Source organism: Oncorhynchus gorbuscha, unplaced genomic scaffold, assembly GCF_021184085.1.
Source record: "Oncorhynchus gorbuscha isolate QuinsamMale2020 ecotype Even-year unplaced genomic scaffold, OgorEven_v1.0 Un_scaffold_510, whole genome shotgun sequence".
NCBI lineage: Eukaryota > Metazoa > Chordata > Actinopteri > Salmoniformes > Salmonidae > Oncorhynchus > Oncorhynchus gorbuscha.
In genome coordinates, this window is record NW_025745342.1 from 136557 (window position 1) to 149017 (window position 12461).

At 46.2% G+C, this 12461-nt stretch overlaps 1 long non-coding RNA gene across 1 annotated transcript; it reads left to right on the forward strand.

Annotated features, from left to right (window-relative positions):
- The first annotated feature begins 6242 nt into the window (after window positions 1-6242).
- Window positions 6243-9095, forward strand: LOC124018438. The gene is made up of 3 exons (XR_006835624.1): window positions 6243-6548; window positions 8018-8211; window positions 8679-9095. It is a non-coding gene; the product is annotated as an uncharacterized LOC124018438 (long non-coding RNA).
- Window positions 9096-12461: the final 3366 nt, after the last annotated feature.

Consider the following 12461-nt stretch of genomic DNA (forward strand, 5'->3'; position numbering starts at 1 on the left):
GGGGGTGAGGTGTGACCTGATCAATATGGGTGGTGAGGTATGACCTGATCAATATGGGTGGTGAGGTGTGACCTGATCAATATGGGGGTGAGGTATGACCTGATCAATATGGGTGGTAAGGTGTGACCTGATCAATATGGGTGGTGAGGTGTGACCTGATCAATATGGGGGGTGAGGTGTGACCTGATCAATATGGGTGGTGAGGTGTGACCTGATCAATATGGGTGGTGAGGTATGACCTGATCAATATGGGTGGTGAGGTGTGACCTGATCAATATGGGGGTGAGGTATGACCTGATCAATATGGGTGGTAAGGTGTGACCTGATCAATATGGGTGGTGAGGTGTGACCTGATCAATATGGGTGGTGAGGTATGACCTGATCAATATGGGGGGTGAGGTGTGACCTGATCAATATGGGTGGTGAGGTGTGACCTGATCAATATGGGTGGTGAGGTATGACCTGATCAATATGGGTGGTGAGGTGTGACCTGATCAATATGGGGGTGAGGTATGACCTGATCAATATGGGTGGTGAGGTGTGACCTGATCAATATGGGTGGTGAGGTGTGACCTGATCAATATGGGTGGTGAGGTATGACCTGATCAATATGGGTGGTGAGGTGTGACCTGATCAATATGGGTGGTGAGGTGTGACCTGATCAATATGGGTGGTGAGGTATGACCTGATCAATATGGGTGGTGAGGTGTGACCTGATCAATATGGGTGGTGAGGTGTGACCTGATCAATATGGGGGTGAGGTATGACCTGATCAATATGGGTTATGAGGTGTGACCTGATCAATATGGGGGGTGAGGTGTGACCTGATCAATATGGGTTATGAGGTGTGACCTGATCAATATGGGTGGTGAGGTGTGACCTGATCAATATGGGGTGGTGAGGTGTGACCTGATCAATATGGGGTGGTGAGGTGTGACCTGATCAATATGGGGTGGTGAGGTGTGACCTGATCAATATGGGGTGGTGAGGTGTGACCTGATCAATATGGGGTGGTGAGGTGTGACCTGATCAATATGGGTGGTGAGGTGTGACCTGATCAATATAGGCGTGAGATGTGACCTGACGAATATGGGTGACCCCTCCTGTCTCAGCCTCCAGTATTTATGCTGCAGTAGTTTATGTGTCGGGGGGCTAGGGTCAGTTTGTTTATCTGGAGTACTTCTCCTGTCCTATTCGGTGTCCTGTGTAAATCTAAGTGTGCGTTCTCTAATTCTCTCCTTCTCTCTTTCTTTCTCTCTCTCGGAGGACCTGAGCCCTAGAACCATGCCCCAGGACTACCTGACATGATGACTCCTTGCTGTCCCCAGTCCACCTGGCCATGCTGCTGCTCCAGTTTCAACTGGCCTGGGCCCTAGGACCATGTCCCAGGACTACCTGACATGAGGACTCCTTGCTGTCCCCAGTCCACCTGGCCATGCTCCTGCTCCAGTTTCAACTGTTCTGCCTTACTATTATTCAACCATGCTGGTCATTTATGAACATTTGAACATCTTGGCCACGTTCTGTTATAATCTCCACCTGGCACAGCCAGAAGAGGACTGGCCACCCCACATATGCTCTCTCTAATTCTCTCTTTCTTTCTCTCTCTCGGAGGACCTGAGCCCTAGGACCGTGCCCCAGGACTACCTGACATGATGGCTCCTTGCTGTCCCCAGTCCATCTGACTGTGCTGCTGCTCCAGTTTCAACTGTTCTGCCTTATTATTATTTGACCATGCTGGTCATTTATGAACATTTGAACATCTTGGTCATGTTCTGTTATAATCTCTACCCGGCACAGCCAGAAGAGGACTGGCCACCCCACATAGCCCGGTTCCTCTCTAGGTTTCTTCCTAGGTTTTGGCCTTTCTAGGGAGTTTTTCCTAGCCACCGTGCTTTTACACCTGCATTGTTTGCTGTTTGGGGTTTTAGGCTGGGTTTCTGTACAGCACTTTGAGATATCAGCTGATGTACGAAGGGCTATATAAATAAATTTGATTTGATTTGATTTGATATATAGCCTCCACATTGACTCTGTACCGGTACCCCCTGTATATAGCCTCCACATTGACTCTGTACTGGTACCCCCTGTATATAGCCTCCACATTGACTCTGTACTGGTACCCCCTGTATATAGCCTCCACATTGACTCTGTACTGGTACCCCCTGTTTATAGCCTCCACATTGACTATGTACTGGTACCCCCTGTATATAGCCTCCACATTGACTCTGTACTGGTACCCCCTGTATATAGCCTCCACATTGACTCTGTACTGGTACCCCCTGTATATAGCCTCCACATTGACTCTGTACTGGTACCCCCTGTATATAGTCTCCACATTGACTCTGTACCGGTATCCCCTGTATATAGCCTCCACATTGACTCTGTACCGGTATCCCCTGTATATAGTCTCCACATTGACTCTGTACTGGTACCCCCTGTATATAGCCTCCACATTGACTCTGTACTGGTAGCCCCTGTATATAGTCTCCACATTGACTCTGTACCGGTACCCCCTGTATATAGTCTCCACATTGACTCTGTACCGGTACCCCCTGTATATAGCCTTCACATTGACTCTGTACCGGTACCCCGTGTATATAGCCTCCACATTGACTCTGTACTGGTACCCCCTGTATATAGTCTCCACATTTACTCTGTACTGGTACCCCCTGTATATAGTCTCCACATTGACTCTGTACTGGTACCCCCTGTATATAGCCTCCACATTGACTCTGTACTGTTACCCCCTGTATATAGCCTCCACATTGACTCTGTACCGGTACCCCCTGTATATAGTCTCCACATTGACTCTGTTCCGGGTACCCCCTGTATATAGTCTCCACATTGACTCTGTACCGGTATCCCCTGTATATAGCCCTCACATTGACTCTGTACCGGTATCCCCTGTATATAGTCTCCACATTGACTCTGTACTGGTACCCCCTGTATATAGCCCCCACATTGACTCTGTACTGGTACCCCCTGTATATAGCCTCCACATTGACTCTGTACCGGTACCCCCTGTATATAGCCTCCACATTGACTCTGTACTGGTACCCCCTGTATATAGCCTCCACATTGACTCTGTACTGGTACCCCCTGTATATAGTCTCCACATTTACTCTGTACTGGTACCCCCTGTATATAGTCTCCACATTGACTCTGTACCGGTACCCCCTGTATATAGCCTCCACATTGACTCTGTACTGGTACCCCCTGTATATAGCCTCCACATTGACTCTGTACTGGTACCCCCTGTATATAGCCTCCACATTGACTCTGTACTGGTACCCCCTGTATATAGCCTCCACATTGACTCTGTACTGGTACCCCCTGTATATAGCCTCCACATTGACACATTGACTCTGTACTGGTATCCCCTGTATATAACCTCCACATTGACACATTGACTCTGTACTGGTATCCCCTATATTTCACCCCACTATTGTTATTTACTGTTGCTCTTAATTTTTTGTTTTCTTTCCTCTTACTTTATTTTTTATTGTTTAGATATTTTCTTTAAACTGCGTCGTTGGTTAAGGGCTTGTAAGTAAGCATTTCACAATACAATTCGATTTGATTTGTAATGGCAGAAGGACGGCCTCATAGTAATGGTTGGAACGGAAGGAAGGAAGGAATGGAATCTAATACCTGGTTTCCATGACACCACTTCATTTTCTCCATTCCAGACATCCTCCCCTCACCAGCCTCCTGTGGTGGTGTACAGAAATTTAGCATTTGGGAAATACATTTTGATGTGATATGAAAGTAGAAGGCTTTATGCTTCTAGAACCGTATCGTGATTCCAGAATCGATTCACGTTTAGATGGAATAAACCTTGCTGTTTGAGATAGCAAGACCATCGTGATTCGAGAATCGATTCACATTTATATGGAGTTTACCTCTGAACATTGCAAAAGTCTGCTTTCGCAAGACCAGGTAAACGATGTAGCAACCAGAACAGTGGGGAATTGTACGCGATCAGTCGACATTATCTCTCTCTCCATCTGTCTCTCCTTTTCCCTCTCAGGTTGAGAGTGTGTCTGTGGGTTTGTTTAACTTGGTTGGGTTGTTGTTGATCTTTATCCAGAGCAGGGAACAATCTCCATCATCTGTCTGTCCATGATGTCCCTCCACCTCGTTGTGTTGTGTTTCTCAGTTCAGTGACTCTGCAACTCTGCACGCAATGGGGGAGACGTGGCACTGTTCAGCACAGGTAACACATGAACAGGCAACACACACACACACACACACACACACACACACACACACACACACACACACACACACACACACACACACACACACACACACACACACACACACACACACACACACACACACACACACACACATACTGTACTTCTGGCATTTGGAACATGATATCAACGTGTGTGTTTGTGTCCCTGTGTGTGTTTGTGTCCCTGTGTGTCCCTGTGTGTGTGTGTCCCTTTGTGTCCCTGTGTGTGTGGGTGTGTGTCCCTGTGTGTGTGGGTGTGGGTGTGTGTTTGTGTCCCTGTATGTCCCTGTGTGTGTGGGTGTGTGTCCCTGTGTGTGGGTGTGGGTGTGTGTCCCTGTGTGTGTGGGTGTGGGTGTGTGTCCCTGTGTGTGTGGGTGTGTCCCTGTGTGTGTGTGTCCCTGTTTGTGTTTGTGTGTGTGTAGGTGTGTGTCCATGTGTGTGTGGGTGTGTGTCCCTGTGTGGGTGTGTGTCCCTGTTTGTGTGTGTGTGTGTGTGTGTCCCTGTGTGTGTGGGTGTGTGTCCCTGTGTATGTCCCTGTTTGTGTGTGTGTGTGTGTCCCTGTGTATGTCCCTGTTTGTGTGTGTGTGTGTGTGTGTGTGTGTGTGTGTGTGTGTGTGTGTGTGTGTGTGTGTGTGTGTGTGTGTGTGTGTGTGTGTGTGTGTGTGTGTGTGTGTGTGTGTGTGTGTGTGTGTGTGTGTGTGTGACTACTTTTTTGTGTGTGTGTTTGAAGGACAGGGTTGATGGTTGCTGGAGCAGGGTTCTCGTTGAGGTAGTATTACCCAGGGCTTCCAACTGGAGCAGGGTTCTCGTTGAGGTCAGTATTACCCAGGGCTTCCAACTGGAGCAGGGTTCTCGTTGAGGTCAGTATTACCCAGGGCTTCCAACTGGAGCAGGGTTCTCGTTGAGGTCAGTATTACCCAGGGCTTCCAACTGGAGCAGGGTTCTCGTTGAGGTCAGTATTACCCAGGGCTTCCAACTGGAGCAGGGTTCTCGTTGAGGTCAGTATTACCCAGGGCTTCCAACTGGAGCAGGGTTCTCGTAGAGGTCAGTATTACCCAGGGCTTCCAACTGGACCAGGGTTCTCGTTGAGGTCAGTATTACCCAGGGCTTCCAACTGGACCAGGGTTCTCGTTGAGGTCAGTATTACCCAGGGCTTCCAACTGGAGCAGGGTTCTCGTTGAGGTCAGTATTACCCAGGGCTTCCAACTGGAGCAGAGGTCTCGTTGAGGTCAGTATTACCCAGGGCTTCCAACTGGAGCAGAGGTCTAAGGTCACTGCATCTCAGTGATATGTCACTACAGACAACCTGGATCAAATCCAGACTGTATCACAACCCGCTGTGATTAGGAGTTACATTGTCTACCCTTTGAATTCACTATAATAGATTATGTAACAGTTTGGCCAAAACCATGTAGGTACCAACTCATCCTCATTGCCGCCCATATAAATGTGCCTAAATTTAGGCTAATGTTTATATGTGCATTATACACTATGTTTTGGTTTAAAGAAATCAGATTACAGTATAATGCTTCTATGGATGCCATCCCCAAAAACAATTTAATGTCATCATTAACCAACAACTTCCGACACCCATTTCTAACTCAGTCACCCGTTTATTTGAAAGGGAGTTAGCATTATACCCACCCCCAAAAAAATGACACCAAAAAATGACAACTTCTAAATATTACGCAGCGAAAACAGCTGAATAAACATCACACTATAGTAACCTCATTATAGGCCCATTAGATAAATATTAAAACATTTAATTTAAAAACAATTAGATTAGATTATTACATAAATTATGACTGATTTGACGGATCAGCTTCTTTGAATGGGTGACGGTGACTGGGTCCTTGTGCTACACCCCGCGGGGTTCCATTGATCTGTTACCATAGCTACACCGTATGTGTCTCTAGCAATGAACACCACAGTCAAACTTTGACTTTCTCCCTCATGTACACAGGGTTTTGTTGTTGTTTTTCTGTGGAACAGGAAGAAGCAGTTGAGTTCCGTGATAGCTACAGCCCACACACACACACACACACACACACACACACACACACACACACACACACACACACACACACACACACACACACACACACACACACACACACACACACACACACACACACACACACACGCAGGTACAGACATGTAGCACACTCAGCTGTAGTGTATAAAAGACCATCCCTGGCTGTAGGGAGAAGCAGACAGACAGAGAGGAGGGAGAGACAGACTTCATCACTGACTCCAGATCTGAGGAGAAACTCATCTGAAGAACCTCTCACACCAATGTAAAGAGGTGAGTGGATTTACAACTGGGAAAGAACAGGAAGACCCAGACCTGTAGACTGTCTGCTCCTCATTAATACCTTATCATCACTGACTTATCATCACTGACTCCCTGTAGACTGTCTGCTCCTCATTAATACCTTCTCATCACTGACTCCAGACCTGTAGACTGTCAGCTCCTCATTAATACCTTCTCATCACTGACTCCAGACCTGTAGACTGTCTGCTCCTAATTAATACCTTATCATCACTGACTCCAGACCTGTAGACTGTCAGCTCCTCATTAATACCTTCTCATCACTGACTCCAGACCTGTAGACTGTCAGCTCCTCATTAATACCTTATCATCACTGACTCCAGACCTGTAGACTGTCTGCTCCTCATTAATACCTTCTCATCACTGACTCCAGACCTGTAGACTGTCAGCTCCTCATTAATACCTTATCATCACTGACTCCAGACCTGTAGACTGTCTGCTCCTCATTAATACCTTCTCATCACTGACTCCAGACCTGTAGACTGTCTACATGGCACCATTTAGATCCAGAGGAAACTTTGTCAGATTTGCGACTTTGCAGATGTTTTGAAAATGTACATTTAAAAAAATCTCATTGTGTCATTCAATTCTACTAACCAAACAAAGGTTTGAGTTGTCACTCAAAAAAACTAAAGGTAAACACTACATTTAATCTCCCAATTTTCTTTTGAGTATTTTGGTTCACGTGTGTGGTGTGTGTGTGTGTGTGTGTGTGTGTGTGTGTGTGTGTGTGTGTGTGTGTGTGTGTGTGTGTGTGTGTGTGTGTGTGTGTGTGTGTGTGTGTGTGTGTGTGTGTGTGTGTGTGTGTGTGTGTGTGTGTGTGAGAGAGAGAGAGTGTATATGTGCTCATCTCAGAGATTGTTTGACACAAGTATTTATTTTGATAACTATTTGATATTTTTTAGTCTCAAAAGACCTTAAATCTTAGTCACATTTGAATAATTTCATCCATCATTAGTTTTAGTTATTATCAGTTGAAGAAAACTCTGGAGAGTCGAGTTGAATCACATACATTTTGTTTTCATTAAATAATTCATAATAACCTTTTACTTACATCATGTGCACACTTAGATAGCCTTGTCCTACTAGGCCTACTATCGCCTCGTATACCATAGCTGGCAAACATTGTAACCAATGGCAAGCCATTATTAACCATACAGGAAGTGTATCCAATGGCAAGCCATTATTAACCATACAGGAAGTGTAACCAATGGCAAGCCATTATTAACCATACAGGAAGTGTAACCAATGGCAAGCCATTATTAACCATACAGGAAGTGTAACCAATGGCAAGCCATTATTAACCATACAGGAAGTGTAACCAATGGCAAGCCATTATTAACCATACAGGAAGTGTGGTGGGAAATGTTGTTGTCTGAAGAGAAAGCCTTGCATTGTACATCTTGTGCTTGTTCTCTCTCACTCTATTGTGGTTTGTGCAGGTGACTGTGATTTCCTCAGACCAATTGGCAGAACAGCCCAGTTCCGGCATCACAAACAGGATGATTGATTCTGCACATCCTATGGGAAGGCGTGAGGGAATTTCTCATCTGATGAAAAGACGACTGGGACCCGCCCAGACCATAGGAGACATATCATAAGTGAACAATAGAGGGACATATCTACTGACTTTTCAGTAAGTTAATTTAAATGAATTTTTATTTTAAAAACATTTCAAAAAATAAAAAATAAAACTAAACCTTAAAAATGAAGTAAATGGAAAGATACCATAGTCTTAGAGAGAAGGCTAAAGACGTGGGCAGGAATAGCCCCGTTGTCTATAGGCATTGACGTGTAGTGTCTACGTGGTCTGAGAGCCACTGGTAAATAGTAAATAGCGCAAGGTGTTATTATATATGCATAGGAGGTAGCTGCAAGAGAACCGTTGAAGATACAGATGGAGTAATACTGGGTGTGTTTGGGCACTAAGGGAATGTGAATGTATGAGTATGGAAATTACATGTTAACCCTTCAATGCTTCTCCCTAAAGCAGATGCCGGTGAAGACCATGACTGTGACCTAGCCATTGCCATTGACTGTAGCCCTAGGTTGGACTTGAGAGACACCACGTTAAACTAATGACTAATACACTTTTTCCCCCAGAACAGGTTGTCCCTGGAAGGAACGGAGGAAGACATTGTAGAGAATTTAGTCCCCCTTAACAGTGTTCTTAAGACTCGTTTCCCACGGGTGAAGGCGTCTTTGTCGAACCTAGCAGGTGGAGCCGAACACTGTTTGAACCCAGGTGATTCCGTGGTGGTCAAAGACTTTTAGGAGAAAGAGTTGGAACGACGCCCGTCGATATCAAGTTCTTCAAGACCACCCCCCCCCACTGCGGTGAAGGTTGCTGAGAGAGATACCTGGATCCACGCGTCGCACTGCAGACGAGTTCCTGATCCAGGAGAAGATGAGGCCTCGCCAGTCCCGGCGGTGCCGTGTGGCCCTCCTCTGCTTTAGCACAGGAATGCTAATAGGAACAGTAGGCTGTCTTCTTGTAGGAAACCCGACAGAGGGTCAAATGAGTCCTGAGCCAAAGGGGGCAAACACAGGCCTGGAGTAGTGGCCCAGAAGTAGATGGTCACCGTAGAAGGAGAGCCCTGCTTGGCCCTCACAACCATGAGGACAATTTGTTCTTATCTAGAGCACAAATGGTTGCCAACCTAACATCCAAAGGAAAGGACTGTTGGGTGTGTGGGTTGAGTCCGGTGAAGGTAGGGGCAGGCTTCCCCCTTGTAGGAGTCCCCATAGGGGTGAACTTTACTATAGCGTTGGCAGGAAAAATACCTTTTTACACTATGACCAACAATGTTAAGGTATATAATCAACCCAATGTATTCTGTTATGTGAGACCTGATAATGTATCACTCCCACCCATTTCAGTGGCTGGGGTGACGACTGCCCCTTGGTGTATTAGGGGATATGGAGATCACTATTTGGGGGAATTCAAATGTAATTGTACAATGAATATTAATGGATCAAATGCTTGCAATTTAAAGGTGATACAGGAGAATGGTCAGGTTGATAAGGAACCGTTTACAATTTGGTTTGACAAACATAGAACCATTCTGAGAGGAGCCCCTAATGGCACCTACTGGCTGTGTGGTAAGATGGCTTACCAGAGCCTTCCCCTGAACTGGGGAGGTACTTGTACTGTTGGGTTTGTGGTGACAGCAATGAGAACCGTTCCAAACAATGACCAGAATCTGAAGGATCTCTTTAGAGACTACAACCCTCCTGGGACGAGGAGAGATGAGAGGTCTCTGGCCGACGGCACTCACACTCAGGCACCTGCCTCCAGTTTCTTTGACAGGTTTTTCCCTGGGTGTGGAGTTGCAGGTGCCCAAGACCAAATTCTTCATATCTCTAGACACGTGGAGAAAATTGGCAATGCTACTCGAAATGCCCTGGAACAATTGAATGGGGAACTAAAAGAATTGGCTGAAATGACTCTTCAAAACAGAGAGGCTATTGACTATCTTTTGGCAGCTCAAGGGGGCACTTGTGCAATCATTGGCGATGAATGTTGTACTTTTGTCCCAGGTCGCTCTTCTAATGTGACTGATCTTGCTCAATACATTGCCACTGTTGCTAAAAATTATTCCCCACAACTAGAGCGGACGCTTGCAACTTGGTTGGAATCCCTGTTGGGAAGTTGGGGATCTCATATTGACCAATGGGCTGCAGCGTGTGTTTTTTGCTTAGTCTGCATAATTGTATTATTAACATGCTGTAAGGCTATCTAACAGGCCGTAAGGCTATCTAACATGCCGTAAGGATATCTAACATGCCGTAAGGATATCTAACATGCCGTAAGGCTATCTAACATGCCGTAAGGCTATCTAACAGGCCGTAAGGCTATCTAACAGGCCGTAAGGCTATCTAACAGGCCGTAAGGCTATCTAACAGGCCGTAAGGCTATCTAACAGGCCGTAAGGCTATCTAACAGGCCGTAAGGCTATCTAACAGGCCGTAAGGCTATCTAACAGGCCGTAAGGCTATCTAACAGGCCGTAAGGCTATTGTAAGGCTATCTAACATGCTGTAAGGCTATCTAACAGGCTGTAAGGATATCTAACAGGCTGTAAGGCTATCTAACAGGCTGTAAGGCTATCTAACAGGCTGTAAGGCTATCTAAGATGCTGTAAGGCTATCTAACAGGCTGTAAGGCTATCTAACAGGCTGTAAGGCTATCTAAGACGCTGTAAGGCTATCTAACAGATCTAACATGCTTTAAGGCTATCTAACAGGCTTTAAGGCTATCTAACAGGCCGTACGGCTATCTAACAGGCCGTAAGGCTATCTAACAGGCCGTAAGGCTATCTAACAGGCCGTAAGGCTATCTAACATGCCGTAAGGCTATCTAACATGCCGTAAGGCTATCTAACATGCCGTAAGGCTATCTAACATGCCGTAAGGCTATCTAACATGATGTAAGGCTATCTAACATGATGTAAGGCTATCTAACAGGCTGGCTATCTGACAGGCCGTAAGGCTATCTGACAGGCCGTAAGGCTATCTGACAGGCCGTAAGGCTATCTGACAGGCCGTAAGGCTATCTGACAGGCCGTAAGGCTATCTGACAGGCCGTAAGGCTATCTGACAGGCCGTAAGGCTATCTGACATGCCGTAAGGCTATCTAAGATCCCGTAAGGCTATCTGACATGACGTAAGGCTATCTGACATGACGTAAGGCTATCTGACATGACGTAAGGCTATCTGACATGACGTAAGGCTATCTGACAGGCCGTAAGGCTATCTGACAGGCCGTAAGGCTATGCTATCTGACAGGCCGTAAGGCTATGCTATCTGACAGGCCGTAAGGCTATGCTATCTGACAGGCCGTAAGGCTATCTGACAGGCCGTAAGGCTATCTGACAGGCCGTAAGGCTATCTGACAGGCCGTAAGGCTATCTGACAGGCCGTAAGGCTATCTGACAGGCCGTAAGGCTATCTGACAGGCCGTAAGGCTATCTGACAGGCCGTAAGGCTATCTGACAGGCCGTAAGGCTATCTGACAGGCCGTAAGGCTATCTGACAGGCCGTAAGGCTATCTGACAGGCCGTAAGGCTATCTGACAGGCCGTAAGGCTATCTGACAGGCCGTAAGGCTATCTGACAGGCCGTAAGGCTATCTAACAGGCCGTAAGGCTATCTAACAGGCCGTAAGGCTATTCTCCCTGACAAATACGGTCTCAGCAGCACTCGTGTTTACTGCTCTTCAAGAGGATGGTGAGCTGCCGATGCTGGATGAGCTTCCCTTTCCCACTGTAGATTGAGACGATGAGTAATAACTGAAGGTTGTTTTTGTTTGACAAGTTTAGAAGGTTTAAAGTTGAGTTAATCATCTATATTAACACCATTGTGGTAAGAGCTATGGAAACAATGGTTAAACATTGAGCTACAAATCCCTTGTGTGTGTATTTTTTGATAGATTCACTCTCGTTGATAGAAGTATAACCTTGACTGTAGATTTCAGGTTTATTATGATGATAGTATTTCCGTAAATTAACTTGTGAAATGAAGCATGTGTGTAAGTGTAATGAAGCACGTCTATCGTTGTCTCTGATTGGGAACCATACTTAGGTGGCTTTTCCCCAACTATATGCACCTGACAGAACTGTTCGTTGTCGTTTTGCTCTTTGTTATTTGTTTCAGTGTTCAGTTTAATAAATAATCATGAACACGTATCGCGCTTTGATCCACTTCTTCACGCAACGACGAGCGTACAGAACTACCCACCACAAGCGGACCAAGCAGCGTGGTATGGAGGAGCAGAGGGTTCAGGACTCCTGGATACTGGACGGAAAGGGACCCTGGAGACAGGCTGGGGAGTATCGCCGCCCGAAAGAGGAACTGGAGACGGGCTGGGGAGTATCGCCGCCCGAAAG